The sequence below is a fragment of the Chiloscyllium plagiosum genome, chromosome 4, assembly GCF_004010195.1.
Source record: "Chiloscyllium plagiosum isolate BGI_BamShark_2017 chromosome 4, ASM401019v2, whole genome shotgun sequence".
Taxonomy (NCBI): Eukaryota; Metazoa; Chordata; class Chondrichthyes; order Orectolobiformes; family Hemiscylliidae; genus Chiloscyllium; species Chiloscyllium plagiosum.
Window position 1 is genome coordinate 78,091,689 of NC_057713.1, and position 13,357 is coordinate 78,105,045.

Sequence of the window (13,357 nt, forward strand, 5' to 3'; positions counted from 1 at the left end):
GAGAAGCTCCACCGCTCTCGTCATCCAAGGTTCCTTTATCTTACCACTTCTTGCCTGTCTCAGAGGGACATATTTATTCATCACTTGCAACAACTGTTCCTTAAACAGTCTCCACATGTCTATAGTGCCTTTATCATGAAACAATTGCTCCCAATCCATGCTTCCTAACTCATGTCTAATCGCATCATAGTTTCCTCTTCTCCAATTAAATAACCTCCCATTTTGCCTCATCCTCTCCTTCTTCATAGCTATGTAGAATGTGAGGCAGTTGTGGTCACTATCACCAAAATGCTGTCCCACCACAAGATCTGATACCTGCCCCGGCTCGTTTCCAAGCACCAAGTCTAGAATGGCCTCTCCCCTCGTCGGCCTCTCAACGTACTGAGTTAGGAAACCCTCTTGAAAACACCTTACAAAAACAGCTCCATTCAAATCTTCTGCTCGAAGGAGGTTCCAATCAATATTGGGAAAGCTAAAGTCACCCATTACAACAACCCTACTACGTCCACACTTTTCCAAAATCTGCCGACCTATGCTTTCTTCCATCTCCCTGGTGCTATTGGGGGGTCTGTAGTAAACCCCTCACGAGGTGAATGCTCCCTTGCTGTTCCTAATTTCCACCCATACTGACTCGGTAGGCAGATCTTCCTCGACAATGGAAGCTTCTGTAGCTGTGATACCCTCTCTGATTAGTAGTGCTACATCCCCTCCTCTTTTTCCCCCCTCCCTACTCTTTTTAAATGCTCTAAACTCTGGAACATCCAGCAACCATTCCTGCCCCTGAGAAACCCATGTCTCTGTTATGGCCACAACATCATAGCACCACATACTGATCCAAATATTACGGCTGCAGAAAGGACATTTGAGGACTTCTCTACTGAGGTAGTATGGGCTGAGATTAGAACAGGAAATGAGAGGTTACCCTGTTGGGAATTTTCTATAGGCCTTCAGACAGTTCCAGAGATGTAAAGGAAAGGATAGCAAAAATGATCCTCAATAGGACTGAGAGTAACAGGGTAGTTGTTATGGGGGAATGTAACTTTCGAAATATTGACTGGGAATACTATAGTTCAAGTATTTTAGATGGGTCGGTTTTTGTCCAATATGTGCAGGAGTGTTTCCTGACACAGTATGTAGACAGGCCAACAAGAGGGGAGACCACATTAGATTTGGTACTGGGTAATAAACCCGGCTCGGTGTTAGATTTGGAGGTAGGTGAGCACTTTGGTGGTACTGACCACAATTCAGTTATGTTTACTTTAGTGAAGGAAAGGAATAGGTATATACCGTCAGGCAAAAGTTATAGCTGGGGAAAAGGCAATTACAATTCGATTAGGCCTGATATGGAGGGAAGGTCTTACGAGGAAAGGCTGAGGGACTTTAGGCCATTTTTGTTAGACAGAAGATGTTTGAGAGGTGACTTAATTGAGACATATAAGATAATCAGAGGGTCAGATAGGTTGGACAGAGAGCGCCTTTTTCCTCTGATGGCAATGGCTAGCATGAGGGAACATAGCATTAAATTGAGGAGTGACAGATGTCAGAGGTAGTTTCTTTACTCAGTGAGTAAGTAGGGGTATGGAACTCACTACCTGCAACAGTAGTAGACTCGCCAACTTTAAGGGCATTTAAATGGTCATTGGATAGGCATATGGACAAAAATGGAGTAGTGTAGGTAAGATTGGCTTCAGATTAGTTCCACAGGTCAGCAGAACATCGAGGTCCGAAGAGCCTGTACTGCCCTGTAATGTTCGATGTTATAATAAATTACCAATGTTTCCAATTAAATAATTTAGGTGCAAAATCTATTAAGGGCAACACAAATCATAAAAGGTGAGGGAGTCCCAGTGTTCTAATTTGTTTTTATTAACCTACCTTGTTAGTCAACATGTTCAGAAATACAATAATACACCACTGAAGTTGGTGGAACTTGAACCTCAATCTCTTGGTCTAGTGGTGGGGACACTACCATTGCACCACTCAGTGATCTACATATTTGCCTTGATTGACTTTACCAGTGCAAACATTAGCCTGGAGTTCTGGATTACTATTTTCTCCCATCTTCCAAACATAATATCACAAAGACCCACAAAGAAATAAAAGAAAATCTAGAACGCGAGAGTGTACACAATTCATAACACATCAGTTTGGACTAAGGAAAATATATTCAAAATGTCATTGATGTCAACTGATGTACAGAACTTTGTTAAATTTGAACTGAAAGAACTGTAGATGCTGTAAATGAGAAACAAAAATAAAGATTCTGGAAAAGCTCAGCAGGTCTGCTGGCTTCAGTGGAGAGAAATCAGAGTTAATATTTTGGGTCTCGTGATGCTTCCTCAGAACTGAAAGAAGGATCAATCAACCTGAAACATTATCTCTGATCTCTCTCCATAGACACTGCTAGGTCTGCTGAGCTTTACCAGCAATCAATATTTTTGTTAGTTAAATTTAATCTTGCGATCACTTGATTCTGACATGATTGTTTTTGGTCAGCTTCTGAGCACTGAAACGGAATTAAATGAGGCTAACTCCAAATGTTTGAGTGCTGTCATATTCCATGTGCTACTCATTGATGACTACTTTGGAAATCAAATTATAGCTGTGTGTTTGTTTGCAAGGGCAATTAATGTCAATGATCACTGAATAATTGCAATTTGAAGGTGAATGAGAGTAATTGAGGTCAAGTGATTTTTAAATGATTAGCTTTTATTTAAATGCAAAACCATTGAAATCAAAACTTTCTGATACTAAGGTCACTCCATGCATTACTCACTCTTCATTTATCTTTAGCTACATACGTGCATACTTGTTTATTGGCCTTATAAATGCCATGGTTTAATTCCAAATAATGTTCCAGATTTACTTTATCTATATTGATAACTATCTCATTGAAGACCCCTCCTCTATTAAAATTATTTCAAGACTAGCTTTCTTTTCTCAATCGTTTCAGTATTGAGCACTCTGATTAACCTTAGGTTCCTACTCTGTAACTCCATCAGTATTCCAGTATCCTAATATCTTCCTAATTGCCTCGCAGCATTTGTGAAGACAGTGAAACAGAGTGTTTGACTCTGATATTACACTTATTCAGAACTAAATTAAGTTCTGAAACACAGGCATGCTGGACTTAAAATGTTAACCCTGTTTTTCTTTCCACAGATGGTACCAGACCTTAGCGAGTTTTAAGAAAATTTGCAACTCAGATTGATGTTCTGAATGTAGATTTGCTCGCTGAGCTAGAAGGTTCGTTTTCAGATGTTTCATCACCATACTAGGTAACGTCATCAGTGAGTCTCCGGATGAGCTTACAGTTTATGCGTTTGGATTTCCTTGGGTTGGTAATGTCATTTCCTGTGGTGACATAATTTTCTGTTCTTTTTCTCAGGGGATAGTAAATGGGATCCAAGTCAATGTTTTTGTTGATAGAGTTTCAGTTGGAATGCTCTGGTCTCTAGCTTGTCCTAGGATGAATGTATTGTCCCAGTTGAAGTGGTGTCCTTCCTGATCAGTATATAAGGATATAAGTGAGAGTGGGTCATGTCTTTTTGTGGCAAGTTTTCTGCCTGTTTGTCCAGTGTAGTGTTTGTTGCAGTTCAAACAGAGACACACATGAGAATTCCTATAAGCATGGCACAGTCCAACCGGAACTCTATCAACAAACACATTGACTTGGATCCCATTTATCACCCCCGAGAAAAAGAACAGGAAATGACATCATAAGATAAAATGACGTGACCACAGGAAATGACATTACCAACCCAAGGAAACCTAATCACATAAATAGAAAGTGGGCTATACCACCATTGCTTCATCCAGAGGCTCACTGAAGATGTTACCTAGTATGGGGATGAAAATGAACATTCCAGCTCAGCGAGAAAACCTACATCAAGGTACCAAACCTGCTGAATTCCTCCACAATTTTGTGTGTTTCTTTCAGATTGCCAACACCTGCAGTATTTTACCTTTTTGTCTCTCATGGTCTCAGCTGAACACTGTGTATCTTAAGGGTTTTAATTGTGCTCTATTTTGCATGTTTGATTGCTAATCCTTTATAATTGGGTTTTTAAGTAGAAAGACCGCAAATACTCCCAGATCTCTGTGAAACATAATTTTAACTAATTAAATATAGATGGTACACAAATAATGCCTGCCTTTTTAACCTTTTGCTCTTGAACAAATTACATTTCAACAGCCACGATTTTCCCACTTAGAGTATTAAACAGCCTATCCTAACAGTCCTTGACTACCTCTCAGATCCAACTCTTTGTATTGGCTTCAATGTTGACCTAGTTTGCACAGATAATTTGAATCAATCGTTAATGTAAATTCAAAACAGAAGGAGCCAACGCACATCATCAGGCAGCTCTACTCAACTTTTCTTGAGGTCTTTGGCTCAGAAATTGCTGGACCAGCCCTTCCTCTGGTGAGTGCCGTAAATTTGACATTGTTACCTCAGCCTTCCACTCTCTGTGGGAAGCGTGACCTGGTATCGGTGTATTCATTATCAATGGAGCATCTGATACCCCAAGAGCAACATGACTGATGGGCTATTTCTTTAACTAATGAATTTAAATGACAGAAAAAGAAATAACGCAGTAGGAGATAAAGTAGATTAAAGTCGTATTAATACAGAAATAAAGGAAAACAATTGAATTGAGAGTGCAAGGAAAAGGCAGAAGTGAAAAAGCAAGAAAGTAAGATCACATTTAAATTTAAAATGTAACAAACCTCCAATAGCAATATGCTATCTGGAGGAAGAGATTCAATTATTCACTTGCTCGGCTTTCAAGGCTGAATGGCATTTCAAGAACATAAATCATGTTCCTAACAGTCTCTGTTGACATGAATTAGTGACCTAAATGGCTGTAGTGAGATCTTTCCACAACTCCTCCCTGTGCACTTTACAGACTGTGATATATTGTTTGAATTTTACTCTCTGTTGAAATGTGGGAAGAGCCAAGGAGTAGAGTGGAGTAAATCATTCAGCAATTTATCCCCTTCCCTATCATAGATTGATGTTGTTTTTGTACACTAAAAATGGCTTTTTCTCATGAATGTGTCATTATACTACCACATTTTCTGAACCATTATATTTGACAGCTACAACCAGGGCCAATTTTATGAGACATTTGTGCTTTTTACAGTTTTCTATAGCTGTTTCACTACCTGTGATACTGAATGATGTCAAACAGAGGCTCAAATCCCTGCTTCATAGCCTCCTGTTTTTTCTGCAGTTCATTGTGAGAAGACTTTGAGCACAACACAGCAAGTAATAACTTGTGGTCTCATGTGCAAATTTCTGAGGGCATGACCTGAATCCTTTTCAACTAACAAGTTCAGTTTCAACACTGGGCACGGATTAAATGAAAATAAGTCTCCTGACAGAATGAAAAGGGTTTATCAGATACAACAATCAGCCAATATGCCATGCTGGCAGCAGTCTCTATAATAATACACATAATTAACTCAGCCTCAGCTGTTTCCACTTTGTATATTGGCTCTCGTAGCACAATGGTTATATCCCTGTTCTGAGCCAGAAGCCTTCTTTCAAGTCATACTTGCACCAGAGATGTATCAGAATACATATATGTTATTCAGACAACATCTCTGAACAGATTGATTAGAAATTGTCTATCACAGCAAGCTGATGGGGCTCTTGTAATGACCGTACCTCTGGATCAGGAGGCCTGGGTTCAAATACCACCTGCTCCAGAAGGGCATAATAACATTTCTGAACAGGTTGATTCTGAAAATAACACGGCAAGCTGAATGAAATGAACAATTCTGTCAAAAACGCATCAACATCTTACTTCCATCACAGAGAGTTTGCACATTCTCCCTGTGTTCTGCATGGTTTCCTCTCATGGTCCAGTTTCCTCCCACAGTCCAAAGGTGTGCAGGTTGGGTGGATTGGCTATGGGAAGTGCAGGGACAAGGTTGGGGAGTGGGTCTGAATGGAATGCTCTTCGGGGAAGTTGGTATGACTCGAAGGTCCGAATGGCCCACTTCCACCTTGTAGGGATTCTGTGATTCCATTGTTTAGTACCAAGCTTGTTAAGGAGCTTTCATGCAATCGAGCCCAGTGTCAATACATACATGCTGAATTGAAACAACCGCATACCATTCAGTTTCATTGCTACTGTAAGAGTGAGGCAATAGTGTATGGTAAACAGGTCAAAGGCCTATGTGAAAGAGGATCTGTTTCAAATTAAATTATAATAATACTGGGCATGCTGTCCTGTATATTGTCAATCAAACTCCTAACATGCTAGTCCTCTGGAAACAGATAGCTCCTCAACAATTCCTTCTCATCACAATAACTTTGAGAGCGAGTGATGAGTTGATCAACCACAGTTTTCAGAAATCATTGTACTGCCATGAATCTTCAATCTTCTCCACTTCAACATTTCCACAATAATTTTCAACAAAGAGTAAAAGCATGGATTAAAATGGTGCTGTGGTAAAAAGTGTCTTTTTAACAGTTTGGTTATAGTCTGCAATTTATGACATCTGGCTGATCGTCATGCTACAAACGCATACATGCAAATTTAGCACTGGAGCACTGATTCAGAGAAATGTTTGTGATTTGCAGTTTACCTGCTGTGGTGATACAGGTGCAAGTTAAAATGGTGTGGCTTGGAGAGAAGCCTGCAGATTGTGGTGCTGTCTTTGTTCTTCTCAATGGTGAAGGTTGTGGCATTGAAAAGAGTTGTCATGTGAAACATATGATATAGGAGCAGAAGTAAGCCATTCAACCCCTTGAGCCTGCTTCACAATTCAATCCAATTATGGCTGACTTGTTTGTGTTTTGAATTCTACATTCCCAGCTATCCCTGATAACCTTAGATTCTCTTACCTAACAAGCTATTTCTTTGCCTCTGCTTTGAAATATGTTATGTAACCTCCTTATGTCATTTCACAGCATACTCCCCTACCTATCTCTGCATTATCTGCAAATTTAGGCACAATACATTTACTTCCCTCATCTGCTGATGACAAAGTTGACCCTGCAGGTTTCTACTCTTTGTACTGTACTAATCAGACAATGTCATGTTTATGCATACTTTCTGTTTTCTGCCAGCCAGCCAATCTTCTATCCCTGCTATTATACTAATCCTCTCCCATGAGCTTTCATTTCTCAAACGACTTTTGATGTGGCATCCAACATGTTTTCTAGAAATTCAAGTGCAGCATGTTGACAAGCTCACCTTATCCAAAGCACGTGTTACTTTTTTTGAAAGGATTCAAATGAGATGATTTGAAAGGATTCAGATGAAATTCTTTCAAATGAAAGGATTCAAATAAAGATGATTTTCCTTTCTTTAAAAAAAAAGCAAAGAGATTAATTTCTTGATTATTAATTTCCTAATTATAACCTCTTACACGATCAATTCTAACAGTTTCCGCGCAACAGATGTCAAGCTAACTGGCCTGGTATCCTGCTTTCTGCCTTCCACCATTCTTGAAAATATTTGGTACTTTCCAGTCTGATGAAACCTTTCCTGAATCTAAGAAATGTTTGAAAAGTAACATCCAATGCATCTATCCATTAGCCACTTCCTAGATTCTGTCCGGACCTGGAGAATAGTCAGCCCACAGCTCCATCAGTTTGCTCAATACCACTTCTGCAGTAATTCTAATTTTACCAAATTCCCCCTCCCTTCAATTTGAGTTATAAATATTAATGGAATTATGTTTGTCTGCTTCATACGGCTTATCCTATGTCAATGAAGACTTGGTGAATGTTTACAGCTGTGGATGGAATGCCCATCAAAAGTTTGCTTCGTCCTAAATTCCGTCAAGCATCTTGAATGTTGCTAGAGATATGTTCATCCAGGCAAGTGGAGCATTCCATTATAGTCCTATTTTGTTCCTTGTAGAAGGTAGATAGGCTTTGAGGTGTCAAGAGGTGGGTTTCTCAGTGTAGATTTCCCAAGCTCTGACCTTTCCGTATAGCCATAGTGTTCATTTAGCCTATCCAATTCATTTTCTTACAATGGAAAGCCTTGCTGTTGATAAAACAGTGTTTATGGCAAGAGAACAGCAAGATCAGTGAGGAGGTTCATAGCCAGGGGCCCTGACTTCAGTACCACAATAAATTTAATAATTTAACATGAGTGGTTCAAGTAAGATCCTGGCTCATAAATGTACCAATTAATAATTGTACCACCAGAAGAATCAAATTCTTAACAAGTTTCATCCACCATCTTACTGTGTGCTGACCTTCAAACATCATTTGGTATTGCATCCTTTGCAGGTGTTATTTATACTTTGAACACAGATCAGAGCATCCCAACTATGCAAGGCATCACTCCCGTGCCAACATACTTAATACATTAATTCATAAGCAATCACTCTTTGCTTTCTAAGTCAACATAGCACATCACAAACACCAGAGAACTTGACCATACATGGGAAAGAAAGACTCCATCAAATCATTTCACTTGATAAGACGGCATTAGCAGCAATTAGGAGAGAAATGGCTACAGTCAAAGGCATAGTACAAACAATAGTTGAAAAACAAATACAAGGATAGAGACTAAACTAACAGTGTGAATTGTGTTTTAAGCATCACAGATGAAGAAAAATTTAAAAAATGTAAAGTGGTTAAATCAGAAGATAGTGATAAAACAACAAGAACTATAAGACCTGTTTGAGGTTTGTGGTCAATGTAAGCTTTCCCTTTACAGAGTAAAAGGAACAAGTGGAATTATTGGCAGGCACAAAGTCAAATTGAAGAGTGCTGTAGTGTATGTAAAACTACTGTGCAACACCTGATAAGGATTTACATACTCATGTAATCATAGGCATGCAGATGGTAGGAGCAGTCTAAATGCCCAGGTGTTTTATGCAAGCAGAGCATCAGCACTGAGGGACTGCCTCATTGCTAGAGAGTCAGTACTGAGAAAGTGCGTTACTATCAGAGGGTTAGTACTGAGGGACCGCCTCATTGTCAGATGGTCAGTACTGAGACATTGCCTGATTGTAATGGGGTCAGAATTGAGAGAATGCCACACTGTCAGAAGGCTGGTCCTGAGGGAATGCCTCGTTGTCAGATTTCAGTACTAAGTGATTTCTTCATTGTCAGAGAGTCAGTACTGAGGAACTGCCTAATTGTCAGAGGGTCAATACTTAGGGAGTGCTGCACTGTCTTAGAGTCAGTAACATGGGAGTGCTGCACTGTTAGAGGTTCAGTACTGAGGGAAAGCATTACATCAGATTGTCAGTACTGAAATATTGCATTATTGTCAGACATCAATGCTGTTGGAGTGCCTCAGGTCAGAGGAACATTACTGAGGGAGTGCCTCTTTGTCAGACGGTCTGTACTGAGGGATTGACTCATTGTCAAAGTGTTAATACTGAGGGTTTCATTGTAATGGGGTCAGAATGAAGGATGTGCCACATTATTAGAGGTAGTGCCTCACTGCCTCACTGACATGAGGTCAGTATTAGGGTCAGAATTGAAGGAGTGCCATACTGTCAGATGGTTAGTATTGAGGAAGTGCGTTGTTGTCAGAGGGTCAATACTGAGGCAGTGTCTCATTGTAATGGCATCAGAATTGTGGGAGTGCCACACTGAGAGAGGATCAATACTGGGGTACACTAGCACTATCAATGGGTCAGTACTGAGGGATTATCTTATTATCAGATGGTCAGCACTGAGGAAGTGCCTGATTGTTAGTGGGTCAGTACTGAGGGAATACCTCTTTGTCAGTGTCAGTAATGAGAGATTGCCTCATTGTAGTGGGGTCAGAATTGAGGGAGTGTCAGACATTTATAACATGAGCACTGAGAGAGTGGCGGACTGTCACAGAGTCAGTACTGACAAATGCCTCATTGTCCACAGTTCAGTATTGAGAGATTGCTGCACTGTCAGAGAGTCAGAACTGAAGGGTTTCCTCATTGTCGGAGATCAAGATTGAGGCAGTGCTTGTTGTGCCATCATTCTTAGGGAGTCAGAATTGAGGAAGTGACTCTTTGTAATCTGTCAAAATTGAAGGAGCACCACAGTGTCAGAGGGTCAGTACTGAGGGACAGCGGCATTGTCAGAGGATCAGCACTGTGGAAGTGCAATCATTATCAAAGTGTCAGAACTGAGGGAGTGCCATACCATCAAAGGATCAGTATTGAGTGATTTGCTCATTGTCAAAGGGTCAGTACTGAGGGAATGCCACAGTGTAAGACGTTCAGCGCTGAGGAAGTGACTCATTGTCAAACGGTTCATTTGGCTAAAGTGCTTCAGTACCCAAGGCTCAGAATTGAGGGATTGTTCTTTGTCAGATTGTCAATACTGAGGTAACGCCTCATTGTCAGAAGAACAGTACTGAGGCAGTGCCTCTTTGTAATCAGGTCAGAATTGAGGGAATGCCACACTGTCAGAGGGTCAGCACTGCGGGAGTGCCTTATTGTCAGAGAGTCAGTACCGAGAAAATGCATCATGATAAGAGGGTCAGTAGTGGGGGATTGCTGTATTGTAATCGGGTCAGAATGAAGGGGATGCCAAACTATTAGACGGTCAGTTGTATACAAGTGCCGCATGGTCAAAGGGCTAGTCGTGAGGAAATGCCTCATTGTCAGAGGGTCAGTAATGAGAGATTGCCTCATTGTACTGGGGTCAGAATTGATGGAGTGACACATGTTCAGAGGGTGAGTACTAAAGGAGTGGCAGACCTTTGGAGGGTCAATACTGAGGGAGTGCCTTGTAGTCAGAGAGTCAGTACTGAGGGGTTGCTGCACTATTGGAGGGGCCAGTCTTGAGAGAATGCCTCATTTTTCAAACGGCTAGATGATAAAAGAGTGTGGGTAGAAAGTAGGAACAGGCTACTGAGTTGGATAATCAGCTATGATCAGATTGAACAATGGAGCAGGGTTGAAGGACCGAATGGACTACTCCTGCTCCCATTTTCTATGTTTCTATTGTCCTTAATGCCATTTTCTCTAGATGAGTGATACGTGTGTCCATTGAATGGGGATGTGCTGGGACACTGTTACAAAATTATGTTCTTGTTGGAACTCGTGATCTGAAGATGTAAGTAGCCATCTTGTCATGATGGCTGTCAAGGTGACAGCTGAGCTAATTTTTTATATGACTGCCTATTTTTAAGGATCCACTGGAACATGCAGTAAGGTGCTCACGTGCCAAAACTAGTGCAGTACTAAAACTGTTGTTGGACTTCTTCACCCTGCAGTATAGTTTATCAAGTGTTGTTAGGCCTGCTTCTCCTGTGTCTTTGCGTATTTTCATTATGTTTTTCACAGGCAATGCCTTGGGGTCCTCTTGTGCCTCGAATTGAGCAGTTGACTGGTCTCTGGCAGTCCTCTGAGTGCCAATAGTCTGTGACGTTTCTTTCTTGCCAAGCTTCTGAGGTGTGGTAGTGATCTCCTCACCAGAATGTACTCCTGTGAAATAGAGGTAGGAGTTTTTAAGTATGTTTAAAATAGGATCAGAGTGGTAATTCTGGGGGGAAGCATAGCACAGCACAATAAACTGTACTTAGTTTCCAAGGTATGAAGATCTTGACATTCTCACATTAGAGATCCTCTCCCATGAACTCCAGGATGCCCTCATATGAGGCTCGGAGATGAATGTTGGCCACACTTTCACTTGTCATCGTGTTCTCTGATTTATTGTGGGGAATTTCCTCCTGCAATGAAACAAAGGGAAGGCTTGAGTGAGATGAAAGTGGCCAGCACCATTTTTACTGTCAGTGTAAGTGCCAGAATGATAGTAAGGTGTTCCAAATAAGCGAGTAAGATAGAAAGAAGGCAGGATGGCTGAGTACTTTAGGAGGCTAGAATGGCTGAGACCCGGAAAATGCTGCAGGTAATTTTGAGAGTGATAGGTCATGAACCTTGGTGGGAGGTGAGCGCAGTGGCAGACTAAATGTGAGATAGCAGGGAGAAGATAGTGGCACTTACCCTTGCAGAGAAGAGAAAGTCATTCACCTTTTTGCAGTATTACTGTGCATTCCTCTGGACTATGGATATCATATTGATCCAGTGGCTATCTCTGACCAGCTGGCAATTTCCAGCACCATACCTCCTCTGAAGTCCCTGCAAAAAACAGTGTGGCTCTCATCTCCACCATCCCAACCACTAGGATTCCCAGGTCCCTCTGTGTAAAATGGGGAAGCGGTTTGCCAACTAACCTCTCTCAGCTATGTCATTTGGAATTGCACAGCAACACACAAGAGGGCAATTCTTAGCTCACAGTTGTGCACAGTTAGAGTTTAACTGTGCAGCCAGAATGTCCCAGTGCTGGCAAGGACATACAGAATACAAGATAACATGGGAATGGCACAGTGGAGCTGGGCTGCCTACTTAATATGGTGAGCAGTGGAAAATTGTGTATAAACAGTCACTAGGTCTAAAGGAGAGAAACTCCAAATTGACTCTGATCCAAAATATTGGAAAAGTCAGCACAATATGTCATAGAAGCAACAAGCAGTAAGCATACCATATTGTAGTTAGCAATGAGCAATGAGTTAGATTTAATTAACAGACAAACAGTGCTTAAACATTTATCTACTGCCAAATGAGATGAAATTCAATGGAGTGTTTGAAAGGAATTACACAAAACATTGACTTGCTTTCCAGGTTTAGGTGTGGGCATTCATACAATAGAGATTTTACAGTAAGTCTATCAATGGGTAACTGAGATAAGAATATTAGCAGAATATGTTCAAAAACATAACTGAATGTTATGCATCTTTTTATTATAATAATTATTCTTATTTATTATTATTAGCATGCAAGAATTCTAGATGCCAAAAGAAGCTGAATGACTGAAGAGAGAAGAGACACTACAAAATTAAAATAGCAAGTGCACAAAATTGCAGAAAGAAAGTACTGATACAAGCCAAAGTAAAAACCATAACCCTCAAACTACAAGGAAAGTGTAACTTATTTGACAGGGGAATTTGCAAATTGTGAATGAGTGAAATTGATGAATGAAAAAGTTTAAATGAGAATCCTTCATATGCTACTGAGCCAAATGCCACTCCAAATATCAATGAAAAGTGTTAATTCAGCTGTTGAACTTTCAAATGGCTGTCAATGCAATTTATGAATGAATTTAACTAAACATGAAATGCAGTTATTTTCAGCAAAACAAATTGACTGTGTGGCTCATGAAAAATGATCTGCTTTATGCTTCTGTGTGCTTACAAAACAAGGAATTAGCAATTACACTTTTCAGGAAATGATTAACAAGCAAATGGGGTGAAATGCAACAATCTCTGAAAAATGGGCTTGGGCATGGTGATGCATACTTAACCCACACATATTGCTTCCAGTCAGGTACCATGTGTTGCCCACGTTTGCAGCCCAGACAACAGACACAGAATGTCTGCCT

At 40.5% G+C, this 13,357-nt stretch overlaps 1 long non-coding RNA gene across 1 annotated transcript; it reads left to right on the forward strand.

Moving 5' to 3' along the window:
- Positions 1-3,870: 3,870 nt before the first annotated feature.
- On the forward strand, positions 3,871-12,996 carry LOC122549574. Its single transcript, XR_006311585.1, has 3 exons — positions 3,871-4,426; positions 11,263-11,416; positions 12,752-12,996. It is a non-coding gene; the product is annotated as an uncharacterized LOC122549574 (long non-coding RNA).
- Positions 12,997-13,357: the final 361 nt, after the last annotated feature.